Source organism: Urocitellus parryii, chromosome 5 (assembly GCF_045843805.1).
Source record: "Urocitellus parryii isolate mUroPar1 chromosome 5, mUroPar1.hap1, whole genome shotgun sequence".
Lineage (NCBI taxonomy): Eukaryota > Metazoa > Chordata > Mammalia > Rodentia > Sciuridae > Urocitellus > Urocitellus parryii.
The window spans coordinates 178976472-178993396 of NC_135535.1; the positions used below are offsets into that span (position 1 = coordinate 178976472).

Sequence of the window (16925 nt, forward strand, 5' to 3'; positions counted from 1 at the left end):
CCTTCAGACTGCCAGCTGATGATTGGCTCACAGTGGCCCCAGCAACATCTAGCTGATTGGCTCCTCTGCGGTGATGTTCACTGGGCTGTTTCCCTGCCCTTCAGACTGCCAGCTGATGATTGGCTCACAGCGGCCCCAGCAACATCTAACTGATTGGCTCCTCCACGGAGCTGCTCATTGGGTTGTTTCCCTGCCCTTTCAGACTACGGAGCTGCTCATTGGGGGACTTCTTTGGCTCCGCCCACACGACCCAGCCAATCGGCCTCAAGAACAGGAGGATTGTGGGAGGTGGAGAGGTTTGTGTGGGTGAGAGGCTTGTGGAAGCCAGTGGTGGCAGTTGGGCTCTGAGGGTTTTTTCCTGAGGAGCTGTTTTGCTTGGCATTTGTAGTTCTAAAAATAAAGTTAGTTTCTTTTGACAAGTGGCTCCTGAATTGTGCCCAGCCAGACTGCGGCATTTGGTGGCTCGCACGGGGAGCGACTGAGGGTAAGTAAACTGCTCGCCCCTGAGGGCAGGGCGAGAGGATGGGTAGCAATTCTAAGTTTCCTCTTTTGTTTTGCTTCATTTTTGTTTTAACTTGCCTGTCCCTGGAGATGAGTGAGACGGAAGAAAAACGGCTCACATCTGAGGAAAAACTATTTGCGTCTGAGGAACAGATAGGGAGAAAGGACGGATGCACACGTCAGGAGGATAGAAAGGCTATAATGAATTTTTGTTGTTCCATTTTTATTGGATTCTGTCTCGGTTTTGTTTGGCGTCATCTTGTTGGATTGTATTATAGTAGAAATACGGGATCAGAAATTAGTAAAAAACAAACCGAAAGACTGTTAAGTAAATTGTTAGAGGAAGGAGGCATCCCAGTAAAATCAAGAACAGTCAGGGCATACGTTGATACAATACAAAAATGTAGCCCATGGCTTTTTAAGGAGGAGTTGTTAAATATATCACAGTGGGACCATCATGGTGAAGATTTAAAAAGAATAGAAAAAAACAACCCAGGGACTCTGCCAGTTGGCACATTGCCATTGTAGACATTGGTATCTGGTTTGCTTAGTCCAAAGCCTTCAGTTCAGACAAAGGTAGAGGAAGGAGAAGACATATTGATTCAAGTAAAAGAGAAGGTCTCTCAAGTTAGTCAGACAGAGGAAAAGATTCAAGTAAAAGAGAAGGTCTTTCAAACTAGTCAGGAAAGAGGAAGAAAGTGTAAAGCAGAAAAGGCCATTAGGGGAAAAGTTACAACAGGAGACTGCTAATAACACCTTTCTATCAGAGAGCATAAGTGTCCAACCAACAGCACCACCTCTACAGGAGACTGCTACTAACAGCATTCTATCACCAGAGGGCATAAGTGTCCAATCAACAGCACCACCTGCATATGCTAGGAGGCTCCCAACCCCCGCAGTTGATAGTTGGGATCCTGAGACAGGATCTCAAGTATGCCCTGTATTTGAGGTAGGAGGGCAGCGAATTTACCAGGGTTTAAATTTCAAATCAGTGAAGGAGCTAAAAGAGGCTGTAACAACCTATGGTCCTCAAGCACCCTTCACTGAAAGCTTGGTCGAATCCATTACCAACTTAAACATGACGCCAGCAGATTGGGCTAATATTTGTAAAGCTGTGCTAAATGGAGGTCAATACCTGTTATGGAAGGTTGCCAATGAGGAATTTTGCAAGGAGACGGCTAGGCGAAATGCAGCAGCTGGTTATCCTCAGAGAAATCTAAATATGTTGTTAGGAAAGGGACCTTATGAGGATCGGCAGCAACAAATTGCGTATGATCCTGGTGTATATTTACAAATTGCTGTAGATGCAGTTAAGGCATGGAAGACTTTACAAGGACATGGAGGTTTACAAGGTCAATTATCTAAGATAACACAAGGAGCTAATGAACCTTACGCTGAATTTGTAGATAGGCTTATTCAAACAGCTACCAGAGTTTTTGGGAATACAGAACAAGCAATGCCATTAATAAAACAACTGGCTTATGACCAAGCAAATCGTTGGTGCAGAGATATCATTAGACCATGGAAACAGGAAGATTTAAACACATATATTAAATTATGTAGAGACATTAATGAACAAGAGCAAGTCATGGCAGCTGCAGTAAAACAGGCTTTAGATGCCAGAGACATTAATGAACAAGGGCAAATTGTGGCAGCTGCAGTAAAACAGGCTTTATATACCAGGCCAAGAACATGCTACAATTGTCAACGAACAGGACATTTTAAAAGGAATTGCCCCATAGGAGGAGGGTTTAACAAAACTAGGTATCAAAGGAGTAGAATACCGGGTATTTGCCCATGATGCCGTAGAGGGAGACATTGGGCTAATGAATGCCGTTCTCAAACCACCATAGAGGGTACTCCATTACATTGGGCTAATGAATGCCGTTCTCAAACCACCATATAGGGTACTCCATTATCAAAAAACAAACAAGGACCAAGTGTTTATCCACGATATCATGGAGAAAGGCATCAGGCTCCGTTGCCAAAAAATGGACAGGGGGCCCCAATGCTCCGGGGCCCCAAACCACAAATATACGGAGCACTGGAGGAACCCAGCAACCCCATCAGGGTAGTGACCAGGGCACATTGTCCATCAGATCCCTCATCAGACAAACCAGAGGGAGCGCAGGGTTGGACATCTCCGCCTCCGCCAGATCAGTACTAACTCCAGAGATGGGAGTTCAAATCATTCCCACAGGGGTGAAAGGACCTCTTCCCAAAGGAACAGTAGGCTTATTATTAGGACTCAGTTCTTCTACGCTAAAAGGACTTTTGATAAGTCCTGGGGTAATTGATCCCGATTATGAAGGTGAAATAAAAATTATAGCCAGTTCTCCAAAGGGTATATCAGTAATTTCACCAGGAGATAGAATAGCACAGTTACTAATAATACCAAGCCTACATGATAAATTTTCCAGTCATGCTGTAGAAAGAGGTTCCAAGGGATTAGGCTCCACAGGTGTAGATTGGGCTATGTTTTCTTTAAATTTAGATTCTCGCCCCATGCTAAAACTAAATATTCAAGGACATGAATTTAATGGGCTACTGGATACAGGTGCAGACCTTAGCATCATCTCTCGTCAAGAATGGCCAAAACATTGGCCATTAAAACAAGCCACTCAAACGCTTCGAGGCCTAGGAGTGGCGACTAATCCCGATAGAAGTGCAATGGTATTAGATTGGAAGGATCCTGAAGGATGTGAAGGAACTATACAGCCATATGTATTGGATCATCTTCCCGTAAATTTATGGGGACGAGATGTCTTAGATCAATTAGGTTTGACATTAACAAATAATATCAATCAAAATGCACCCACTATTATGGCTAGACAAGGTTTTATGAAAGGAAAAAGATTAGAAAAACAAGAACAAGGTATAGCAGCACCAATACAAATAGATCAAGGAACAGACAGACATGGGTTGGATTTTCACAAAGGGCCACTGAGACAATAAAAATTACATGGAAATCAGAAAGTATGGGTTCCTCAGTGGCCCTTGACTAAAGAAAAGATACAAGTAGCTCATGATCTGGTCAAACAACAATTAGTGGAAGGACATATACAACCTTCTGTATCTCCCCATAATACTCCCATTTTTGTCATCAAAAAGAAATCTGGTAAATGGAGATTATTGCAAGATTTAAGAGCCATTAATAATGAAATGGTCATTATGGGACCTGCTCAATTGGGGATTCCTCAATTATCTGCTTTGCCAAAAACTTGGTATGTTTTAGTTATAGATATTAAAGATTTTTTTTTTCAAGTCCAATTCATCCTGAGGATAGTCCACATTTTGCATTTACTATCCCTGCACTAAATCATGAAGGTCCTGATCAGAGATATGAATGGAAAGTACTCCCTCAAGGGATGGCTAACAGCCCAACTATGTGTCAAATTTACATTAACAAAGTAATCCAGCCACTTAGAAATCAAAATTCTGAACTACAAATATTTCACTATATGGATGATGTATTATTAGCACACAAAGCTAAAAATACATTGCTAGAATGTTATGCCACACTTACAAACTTATTAAAAAATTATAATCTAGAGATAGCAATAGATAAAGTACAATTAAATTTTCCAATTAATTATTTAGGAGTTCTATTATCCTCAACCATGATCCGTCCACCTAAAATTCAAATACGAGTAGATCAACTCAAATCACTTAAAGACTTTCAAAAGTTATTAGGAGACATAAATTGGATTCATTTTTGTTTAACTTTTCAAAAAATTACACAAAGGGGGGTTACAGATAACAGAACTCTGTGGAGCATAACGCAAATGGTAGTTTACATTTTTTTGCTGGCCCCAACATCAGAATTTATGAGGACTATTAGAGCCTCAGAGAGGGTTGTTGTCTGGCCAGGGAAGGCCAATATTTATGAGGTGTCACTAAAGTTTCAGAGAGGGCTGCTATCTGGTCAGAGAGCCAGGCATGGGTGAGTTCAAGGCACGGGCATAGTATCACCAGAGGTTGTGTCCTTGTTTATTTGTTTGTTTCTTTTTTTAAATTCTCTGTTCTTGTGCTCTGTCCCAGAATGGCCAAACCAGATGGTCAAGGATAGAGATTTGTAAAGAAGAGAAAGAGTAAACATAATTTATTTTTATATTTATCAGGTGACCAATGGACACTCAGAAGGGATTAGAATTTATCTAGTTGATTGGCTCTGCACTTTTATGTCAACAGGACACATTCTTAATTATGAGGGAGAACTATAAAAGCTTTACCTTGACTGTAAACTCACAATTGTGTCAATGGAAGGAGAAGGCATCAATGGATCCAGTTGTGGTCCTGCTTCTGAGTTTCTTCTGTTTGCTTCTGCTTTCACTAGGGAGACAGAAGTCTGGGAGAGGGAAGCTCCCACCTGGCCCTACTCCTCTCCCAATTCTTGGGAATATTCTTCAAATAGATGATAAAAACATCAAGAAGTCTCTAAGCAATGTAAGTATGCCCATGCTCTTCCAGTAGCTTGCAAAGGGTAAGTAAATTAATGCTTAATTTTTAATTAAATGTATTCATGAGACAAATCATTAAGAGATTATTGCTTTGCAAATGCTCTCTGTGGGCTTTGATGTTTCCATTTGCCTTTTAAATCTTCCATTGTTAGAAATAGTGAAATGAAATAGTGTATCTGGGATAAGAGAAACATTTATTATTTTGACTCAGAATCAAAATATCAAAATGGCAAAGGTGTAATTAATGTGCCTCTACCCTTGTCTTAATGTCATTTTCTGTAATTTTTTGAAAAGTTAAACAAAAATGAAAGTGTTTTGCAAGTAGAGCATTCCTTCAAGATGTTATCTGATGCATTATTTGTAATTATGTTCATGACCATCAAAAGTAAACTTCTCTACATCATGCTAAGTGAAATGAGCTGGCTCAGAAAAATTAAGGATGGAGTGTTTTTTCTCATATGTGGAACTAGAGAAAAATAAGGAAAACAAAGTAGAATTGATCACGTATCAAAAAGATATAGATTAGTGGAGAAGGATACCCAGGAGGAGGTAGTGGAATAAGAAAGGGGAGGAAATGTGTATTGAATTTACAAATCACATATTATGTGATTTTGTGCACATATAAATATACCACAGGTAATTCCACCTTCATGCAGATTTAGAAAGTTCCAATCAAAAATAAATACATAAATGAGTGAAGGAAGATAGTAGAGTATAGGAAGCAGAATTGGGTAGGAAGGACAAAAAGGGAACAGAAAGTGTAAATGAGTAAAAGTCAATGTATGTATGATTTTGTTAAAATAAACCCAACTACTATGTATATCTGTAATGCCCTACTAAAATAATAATAATTATAAATATGAAATAAACGGTGGGCATTTTATTCAGCTGAGTGAACCAAACAAAACATTATGTACTCATTCTCAGGTAAGAAATATAAATGTACAATAATAAATAGTGATATCAAAATATAAACTTCTTTCAAGAAGAAAGCTATACATATGTTAAGAAACAGCTATGTGATAGTCTGTCAATGAGATGGTGAAATAGGATATCCTAGCCTTTTACTCCCTTTTCCTGAGAGAACTACCCACAAAATAAAAAAGCCCAAGTAGACTCAGAGGAGTCCACAATAGTAACACTATGTTGTAAAAACTCAAAAATAATTTCTCAGCTCGGTGCAATGGTGCACACCTGTAATCCCAGTAGCTTGGGAGGCTGAAGCAGGTGGATTGCAAGTTCAAAACCAGCATCAGCAATTTAGCAAGGCCCTAAGCAACTTAGCAAAACCCTGTCTCTAAATAAAATATAAAAAAGGGCCAGGGATATAGCTCAGTGTCTGAGTGCCCCTGGGTTCAATCCTCAGTACCAAAATTAACAATAAAAACCAAAAAATAATAATTTCTCAAACTGCTAGGAAGAATAGTTTCATTTTACCTGCATCTTCTCCAGCAGATTAAAAAGTTCATCCACCACGATCAGGCAGGATCCATGCCAGAGTTCTAAGGATAATCCAATGTACATAAATCAGTAAAAGTGATATAATGAAGGACAAGAAGAACATGACCATTTCAATGGGTGTAGAAAAAGCATTTGAAAAATTTCAAATCCTTTTCTGAGAAAACCTTAAAAAATGACACAATAATAGTGTCATTTAGCACACTAAAACACACATGACAAACCAATAACTAACATCAAACTCCATGGTGAAACTTGAAAGTTTTCCCTGAAAAATTAGGGAAAGTGCAAGAATACTGAGTCTGCCAGTTTTACTCAACATAGGTCTGAAGTACAAGCCAGGACAATTAAGCAATAAAAATAACTAAAATGTATACAAGTCAAAAAAGAAAAGTAAGAGTCTCTGTTTCTATCAGATGTAATGTACACATGTAAGACCCTAAAGTTCAACCGAAAACAATTAGAACTAATAAATTAATTCTATAGATTTAGCATATGTAAATAACATACACAATTCAGCAGAGTTTTAAAAAACAAACTATTTGATAAACAATCAAGTAAATATTTCATTTACAATAGCATGAGAAGATAAAAATATTTAGTAGCAAATTTCACCCAGGAAGTGAAAAATCTGTATACTGAAATATAAAACCCATCAATGAAAGAAGTCATAGAAGACAGAATACATGGAAAAATAATCCATGATTATGAATTGAAATATTAATTATTGTTACAGCCTAAGTTGATTTACAGGTTTAATGTAGTCCCTGTGAATAATCCAAGGCCTTTTTCATAGAAATTTTAAAAATCCTAAAATTTGTTTAGAACCGCAAAAGATTCTGAATGACCCATGAAATTTTATACAAGAAGAAGTCTGTAGGCACTGAATTATATGCATACCTACAGTAGGCAAAACATGAGAATGCAGGCATAATACAGACACATAGAACCAAGGACTCCATGCAGAGTACAGAAATAAACTTACGTTTTTCATAAAAGGGTGAGGAATATACAATGGGGAAAGAATAGTCTTTTCAGTAAAGAGTGTTTGGAAAACTGTATATCCACATGCAAAAACAAATGAAATTAGATTCGTTTCTAACATTACACATAAAAATTAAATAAAAACAGATTTAAGACAAATGTAATTCCTGAAAGCGTCAAACTTGTAGAGGCAAACATAGGGAAGATGTTATTGTTACAGTAATGATTTTTTTTTACATTTCCCTTTTTAATTGACATCTAAGAATTATACATGTTTGTAGGATGCTGTCATGTGGAGACTCAAGGAAACAAATTTGTGGTCTGACAGGTGGAAGAATATGCAAGACACAGGATTGTAGAATTTTTTTTTTCAGAGGTGATGACAGCCTTCAGCCTCCAGGTTCAGCTTCAACCCCCAGCCAGTTCCATTTTAGTCCCCTATTAACCCTCAGGGCTGTCCAGAAGAACTCATTGGCACTTCAGAGCATACCATACCCAGCAGGCAGAGGTTTTTGCTATTCTGGCGTAGGTGTGTGCCCAGTTCACAATGGTGTTGGTGAGGAAATGCCTATAGATGAAAGGACAAAGCAGTTATAGGTATTAGTACAAGTAAAGCACATCCATCCAAGAGAATGCATGCCATCTCTGAGTCCCAGGAAAGCACAGGAGCCACCTGTGGCCCCTCCACAGCACAACTGTCAGTACATATCACTATGGGGGAATGCTTCTTTTGCTATCACCATTCAGCTCAGCTCACTGTTTTGTACTGCTATCAAACCAGACAGCATCTATTTCTGACTTCATAGCCACTGCCTTCCACACAAGCAGTTTTCCACAGCTGGTCATCAGTGTACGAAACACTGAACAGTATAGGTGCCTTACCTGCAAGAATCAGAGCCATTTGCTGCTGCTGTTTCATTTCTGCATTACCAATGGTTGGGCTTGCAGGTGTTAATCTTCCACTTCCTCCTCTTCAGATTATGGGAGAGGCAAAGGGATATTTTCAAGGTATGTAGATCTTGCTTCAGCAAACATACTTTAACTCTCAAGGCCTCTTTATCTTGAAACTCCCTTATCTTTGCAGTCTCTGGTACAGCTGCATCAATTTTTGCTCTCAGAGCTGTAAAAAAAACATTTATCCCATGGCCCCAGTGGCTGTGCACATAGCTCCTCAGGCTGTTTTTCCATCTCATCTGCAATACCACTGCCATCTTTGTCCTTGGTGTTGGGATGGTGCCTGGGCTCCATTGCTCAGGTCACAATTTGATATTCATGGACATATATGTTTATATATACTTGTTTTTTTTAGCATTTTTTTTAGTTGTAGATGGACACAATATCTTTATTTATTTATTTGGTGCTGAGAGTCGAGCCCAGTGTCTCACACATAGGAGGCAAGTGCTCAACCACTGAGCTACAACTCCAGCCCCATCACTTTTAACATTTTTAAATGTACGTGTTTCTTCTTGCTTATCTTGAGGGTTAGGGCTTTGGTTTGTTTATTTCGAGGTTGTTTTATTTTGTTTGCTTTTCTTGTTTCCATTTCTCTCTTCTCCCACTAAAAAAGCCACTTTTTTTGTTCTTTCTCTCTCTCTTTCCTTTTTTTTTCTCCCTATTTTCTCCTCTATCCTTATAACCATCACCTGCTTATCTCTTTTGCATTGTCTCTGTTTACTTTTGGACATTATAAACTCCGTTCTACCTTCCTATCACATTATCGTCTATCTTTATAAAGTGTATTTTTGCCATCTTTTAGAATAAATTGGTTTATATAAATTCTGCCCACACCATTATTGCTGCTGCAGTTATTACTGCTGTGTATGACATAGTAGACTAACCAGACCTGAAAGAAAATCAGTGCCAATTAGATTACTATATTCAGCAAAATTGTCCTTTAGAATTAAAGATGAAATAAAAATCTTCCATGGCAAATACAAACTAAAAGAATTCACAACCAATAAGCCTGCACTATAAAATATACTCAATAAAATATTTTACGCAGAAAAATAAAAATAAAAAAGAAGCATAGGCATGAATTATACTAGAATCATAGTAAATTAAAGGAGAATTTACTTCCCAGCTGGCCGTTTGGATGGTGGGCTCCCATGCAGCATCAACATGTGCATTGAGAAGTTTTATTTCTGTTCAGGGACCATCTATCCAGGTCATGACATGATGTTTGTCCCCAACGATTATAAGGTATTCAGATTTGGTAAATCCAAATGTCATAAAGAAATTTAAAAAAAAAAGCATAATCCTCCATAACCAGGTGGACTAAAGCATCCCAGAAATCAGCTGGTAAAGAGCTTATGGTGGATAATTCATTTGAATTTGAAAAACATTGAAATGAATCTGTCAAATACCAGCAAGAACTATAGAATAAAGTTAGGATGCAATGAAGAAAGTTGAAGATATTAAATAGAAACAGCATGCTAAATCAGATTGAAGAAAAATAAAGAGCTACAGAAAGTTCAGGACATTAAAGAAGTCAAGCAAAACATCCATCTTATCTGATCCCCTCTTGGAGGCCAAGGAAGAAAAAAATGGTACAACAGTTACAACAGGATATGGACATGGAGAACGTTTCTTAAAAATAGCACTCTCTGTAACCATTTCTATATGTACATTTGAAAATCTCTTTTAGAGACTTAGAATTTAATTCTAAATTATTTATTTTTATATAAGGTCAGTGAAGTGAAAGGTTATTACAAATACTTTCCTCCTACATTGCTATCTGCAAAGCATCAGATTATGGATGTTAGATTGTACCTCATTGTAACATCTTTATTGATAGACATGTTAATTATTACATAAATCATGGAAATTCTGTTTACAAATGCACAAGTAGATTGTGGACAGAATGGCGATGCCATTTGGATAATGGCACTGGGCAGCATTTGTGTAATAACTAATTACAAGTTCATGTCCAGTGATATATAAAATAAAATTTTCTTTATAGTAAAATGTTCTCTTTATTATGTTATAGAAGGGAGGATACAGCAAGGAACTAACAATTTGTATGACAATCTCAAAATCATTTATTTTTATTTCAGAATTTTCTGGTTTGATTTATGAGCTTAAAGGGGATTAATAGCCTAATACATGAAGCCTAGTTATGCTGGGCTGTTTGACCTGGTTTGCCTGTTCTTGGCTGGTTGCTGTGGGTGTTTGTCAGGAGCGTGAATTATCTTTAGTTGAAATGGCACTGTACTATTTCTGCTTTAGAGAATAGTCAGTTCTAATTTGTGATTCATGTTAGAGAAAACTCCCTCCCTTTCCCAGCAATGATCTAGAAACAAAGAAATCCCAGCATCTTTTAAATTTTTTTGTATTGTTTTCTTTTTCTCTCTTTCTTTCTCTCTCTCTCTTTCTTTCTTTTCTTTAAAAAAACAGATTCCTAATTATTATGGAAAATAGAGTTTATGGGTATTGCATCTGCCCATCATTTGTACACAAAATAAAAGCATTTTTCAGTGGATAAAAAAGTAGAATAAATTCTAAATTAAATGTTAGAAATAAATAAAATGGCAGGAAAAAATCATCTTCCTGAAATAACACTGAATTAAACAGTCTAAACTCTCCAATTAAGACATAGATTGGTGGGCTGGAGCTGTGGCTCAGTGGTAGAGCGCTTGCCTAGCATGTGTGAGGCACTGGGTTTGATTCAAGCAATTAAATAAATAAAGGTCCATCAATAATTAATAAAAATATCTATAAAAAAGACATAGATTGGCATATGGGATTAAAAAACAAGACCCAATAATATGCTATTTGCAAGAGACTCATCTTACAGACAAAGACATCCACAGACTTAAGATAAAATGATGAGAAAGGATATACCATGAAAATTGTAGCTAGAAGTGAGCAGGGAACTACTTTTATATGAGATAAAGTGAACTTCAAAGGATCAATGAAACAAATATTTGGTTTTCTTTTTTTTTGAAAGTACACATAAGATTGATAAACCCTAGCCAAACTTAGGCAGTGTAGACCTAAATTAACTAAATTAAAGATTAAAAAAGAGATATTATTACAAATACTACAGGCAAAGATGATGCATAAAACCTATTAGGGTAAGCTAAAACATCTTGAATTTATTGACAAATTCCTAAAGACATATGACCTACCCCAATTGAACCATGAGGATATAGACAATTGAAGAATATTAATATCAAGTAACTAAATTGAAGCAACTACTAAAAGCTTTCAAACAAAGAAAAACTCAAAGCCAGATGGATTCTCAGCTGAGTTCTTCCAGATCTTTAAAGAAGAGTTAATATCAATACTTCTTATATTATTCCACAAAATAGCAAAGGAAGGATCACTGCCAAATTCATTCTATGAAGCCAGAATCACCTTGATACTAAACAAAGACACATCAAAGAAAGAAAATTTCAGCACAATCTCTTTGATGAGCAGAGATACAAAAATTCTTAATAAAATATTGACAAACTACATTAAAATGTATTAAGAAGATAATTTACAATAATCAAGTGCACTTCATTCCATGAGAATGAACTTAGTTCAACAAAGATTCAAATCAATCAATGTCATTTTGCCACTTAAATATTTACAGACAAGAATTACATGATTATCTCAATAGATGCAGAAAAAGCATTTGATGAAGTCCAGCACCCATTTATGTTTAAAACACTAGTTCTCTAGGAATAGAAGAAACTTATCTTGATATTGTAAGGGTTATGTGTGACAAACCCAAGGCCAACATCATACTCAATGGAGAAAAACTGAATACTTTTCTTCTAAAAAATGGAACAAGGCAAAGATTACCACCCTCACCATTCCTATTCAACATATTCTTTGAAAACTTTGCTAGTGCAATCAGGTAAAAGAGGAAATTAAAGTGATACAATAGGATAAAAAGAAGTCAAATTATCACTGCTTGCTGATGACATAATCTTATAATTAATAAACCCCAAACTCACCAAAAGACCTTTAGAGATGATAAACAAATTTTAATAAAGTCAGAGGATACAAGCTGTACATACACAAACTGATCCCTTTCCTATATATCAATAATGAATCTGCTCAAAAAAATGAGGAAAACTACTATCCCATTAACAATAACTTTGGAAAAATACTTGGGAATTAATTGAATGAAGGGAGTGGAGGACCACTACAATGAGAAGATTATAGCACTGAAGAAAGACTTGAAAGATGGAAAGAGGTCCTGTGTTGAGTATAGTCAGATTTAATATTGTCAAAATGACCATATTACCAAGAATATTATACAAATTTAATACAAACCCCATCAAAATACACATGACATTATTCACAGAACTAGGAAAAAGTTCTTAAATTAATTTGGAAGAATACATAAAGTCAAGAATGGCCAAAGCAAGCCTGAGCCATGCTGGAGGAATCACAGTGAACCTAAAATTTTACTACAGAATAACAAAAATATCATGGTGTTGGCACCATAACAGACCTGAAGACAAAAGTAATAGAATAGGAAACATGAGATAAACCCCCATAGATAGCCATCTGGTGCTTGATAAAGATGGAAAACACATACATCAGAGAAAAGATACCCTTTGTAACAAATGGTGTTCAAAAAGTTGGATATTCATATGTAGAAGACTGAAAGTTGACCCCTATCCATCAAAGTAAACTCAAAGTGGACCAAAGACCTAGGAATTTGTCCCCAAACTTTGCAACCACTAAAATAAAATGTACTACAACATGCCAACATATTGGCACAGAAATTATGTTCTTTAACAAAACTCATTAATTACAATAAATAAAACCCAGAATAAATAAGTGGGACAGCATCAAATTAAAAAGTCTCTGCTCAGTAAAGAAGATAATTAAGAAAAAAAGCATACAGAATGGGAAAAGGCTTTTGACACCTGCTTTTCAGATAGGGGATTAATATCCAGAATATGTAGAGAACTCAAAAAATTTAACAACAACAGCAACAACCAACCCCAATTAATAAGTGGGATAAAGAACTAAACAGACACTTCTCAAAAGAAGAAGTACATATGGCTAACAAATATATGTAAAACTGTTAAACATCCTTAACAATCAGGGAAATGCAAAGCAAAACTAAAATGAGAATTCACCTTACTCCAGTCAGAATGGCAATTATCAAGAATACAAATAATCAATATTGGCAAGGTTGAAGGGAAAAAGTATCCTCATACATTGTTGGTGGGACTGTAAATTAGTGTAACCACTCTGGAGATCAGAATAGAGATTCCTCAAAAAACTAGGAATGGAATCACCATTTGACTCAGCTGTCCCATTCTTTATTATATATACAAATGACCTAAAATCATCATGATCTAGGGATGTGGCCACTTCAATGTTTACAGCAGCACAATTCACAATACCCAAACTATGTAACAAACCAAGTGAAAATGAAGTTTTGATATGAAACTTGATTCCCTTCTTCTGCTGACAGGTGGGGCTGGAGTTTCTTCACTTCTGCTAGTGGGTGGAGTCTGCATAAAGTTGCAGGCCTCTGCACCCAAGAGGTGTTGGAGCTTTCTTTGACGGGCTATGGCTTCCCTTCTGATGTTGCAGCAGACCCCAGCAGCTCACCATCAATTTATTTTTCTTCCTAGTTCTTGTCTTATGAAATCCACAAACCAGGAGGAGTGAATAAGAGTAGGATTTATTGAACAATAGAAAGTGGAACAGAACTCTTACAATAAAATAGGGGACCCAATAACAGGTTTTCTCTGCCTAAGTGTGCTAGTGTAGGGGTTTATAAAGCACTTGGGTCATTGCTATTGGTCTAAACTTATGTTAATTAGGGTTTGGAAACATACCAGTGCTATTGGTTAACTCTGGAGTCTGCCACTCGACCAGTGCTGGCTTCATGAAAGAAGGTTTGGTTCATAGGTAATTGCTAGGGAGTTTTAAATTAAAGAGACAAGACTCTCATTACCTTTAATACCAGCTCTGAGATGGCTTCTCCTAGCTCCCGCCTCCAGCCACCTAATTTGGTGGTGAGGTTTACAGAAGAGACTAGCGAGCGAGAGAGAGAGAACACACCAGGGAGTGGACTTTTATTGGGGAACAAAAACTTCTGGGGAAAATCCCATCAAATGAATGTAAGGGGGCAGCATATCCCAAGATCAGGGGCGACGATTGGGTCTTTGGGGAAGTGGCCAGACACGCCTCTGCATGGACAAGCCCTTGGACCTAAAAAAGGGTGGGGAAGGCTCTAACATAGCTATGTCTAAGCGCCTCTCACCCAGCCAGGGATGTAACTCAAATCACATGCAAGGATGGCCTCCCACAGTGGACTCCAACTTTCATCCAAGTCTGCTCCACTTCCATTTTCTCACTGCAGGTCAGGAAGTGGGAGGTTGAGGTCCTAGAATGGACTATGCTCGGAACTTCTGAGTGCAGTCCTGTGCCAAGCAGGTTGGGCTTCTATAGCAGACGTCAATATCACGCCCAGGCCAAAAGTGACAGGTCAGCATGCTTTGGTCCACAGTCCCTCAGGACCCAAATGCTTGCCTGATGGTTTCCACGTGGCTGTAGGTTGTGCTTTTCTGCTGGAATTTCAACCCGCCTGGGCTGCCACTCTGCCACTGTACTGCCCTGCTGCTAGTTGGCAGTCAGCTGGTTTCAGGCACTTGGCAGCCCAGGAGCCATGTCACTAGGTGCCCATCATAGACAAAGGCTTAAAGAAATTGCGGTATAGATACATAATGGAGTATTATTTAGCCACACATAGGAATAAAAAAAAATAAAATTATGGCATTTGTTTGTTAAAAGGATGAAACTAGAGACCATCATGCTAAGTGAAGTAAGCCATACCCAGAAACTCAAAGTTGAATGTTTTCTCTGTCCTACAGAATTTGGACCAAAATAAGAGACAAAAAATAAAAGGGGGGATTTTATGAAATATAGAAGAGATCAATGGATAGAGGATAAGGATTAGAGAGAGGTATGGGAAAAGAGAAGAATAGTAGAATGTATCTGGCCTCACTTTTCTGTGTACTATATGAATATATCACAAGTGAATCTCTCCTTTATCTATATCCACAAGGTATTAATTTTAAAAAATCAAATAGAAGAAAAATTAATAGAATAGAGGGAAGGAAATAGGGAGAGGGAGGAGGGAAGAAAAAGGGAAGTATTGGGGAATTAATTAGAGCAAATTATATTCAACGCTTGTATAATTGTTTCAAAAAAGAACCCTAATATTATGCATAACCAAAATGAACTAATAAGAAATAAAAAAGTTATCTGCACGCCACATTAATTGCAGCATCATTGCAATAGTTAAGAAATGACACCATCCTAAGCAAGTGTTCATGATGGCTGAATGATCAAACCAAGTATGGTTTATATATAAAATGGAATCTTATTCCACCTTAAAAAAGAAGGACATCCTACCAATCACAACAACATGAAATAAGCCTGGAGCTATGCACTTTATGCTGAGGGAAATAGCCAGACAGAAAGACTTTTACTGTATGATCTCGCTTACATGTGGTATTTTATAAATAAATAAACAAAACAACCTCCCACAAATTCATAGTAATGGAGACTAGACTGGTAGGTATTAGAATCTGTGATGTGGGAGAAAAGGTGAGATATTTGCCAGAGTGCAAGTATTCAGTTATAAGGTGAATAAGTATGGAGACCTAAGGCACAGCATGGTTACTACAATAAATCATAATATATCTTATACCCCAAATTTGCTAATGGGTTCTCAGCACACACAAATGAAAATATTAACACTGAGGTGATGTGTATGTTAATTACCTTGGTTGTGGTAATGCATACTAAATTTAAAAATCACACTTTATATTCTAAATGTATATAAATTTTATTTTTCAATTATACCTCAATAAAGCTCTTTAAAAAAAGAAGGAGAAAATTCCAGGTTTGGAGTCGGTATAAGAGAAGGAAAGAATTGGATCGTTCAGGGTCTGCTGGGGCATGGAGTGGGTAACATAATTCTGTGGATTCTACAGAGTGCATTAGTCTGTACCCTATGAATTCTGTGAGGTCAGAGAAATTATTCTCCCATGAAATGGTGCATGGTCTGGCATTGTCTCCATGGTACTTGCTCTTCTACTATATTAGTGATACCTGTGGTTTTGACTATAAAGAGTGTTAAGATCATCTAGGGTCACTTAAAAAATATAGATTTACAGTATTTATTGCTGGCTTACTTTATCAGGATCTCTACTGCCCGAGCCCTGCTGGTGACCCTGAAGAAGTCACCTGGGTGTTGGTGTAAAATTTGATGGTACTGAGAGCTGATAAATTGTCCAAGCTTCAGAAGTTGACAAATATAGGTTTAAATTTGGGTCTTCTGTTTAGTATTCATGGTAAATTAAAAATGAGTTTGTAATTCTTTTGACTTCATTTACTTTACATGTGAAACAGGACTAATAAGTGCTCTAAGTGCATTGATGTGAGAGTTATAATTATTAGGATAGATATCAGTTGCCTGACCCAGGCATGGCACATCATAGACCATCCATAAGCAACAGCTATGATCACCATCATGTTTGTTAACAAAATTCAGAT

At 37.2% G+C, this 16925-nt stretch overlaps 2 pseudogenes; both read left to right on the forward strand.

Annotated features, from left to right (window-relative positions):
- Positions 1 to 4779: 4779 nt before the first annotated feature.
- The window catches only part of LOC144249028 (cytochrome P450 2C19-like), a 39970-nt pseudogene continuing 27824 nt past the window's right edge, over positions 4780 to 16925 (forward strand).
- LOC113176872 (putative ribosome biogenesis protein RLP24 pseudogene) lies at positions 9522 to 9994 on the forward strand (annotated as a pseudogene).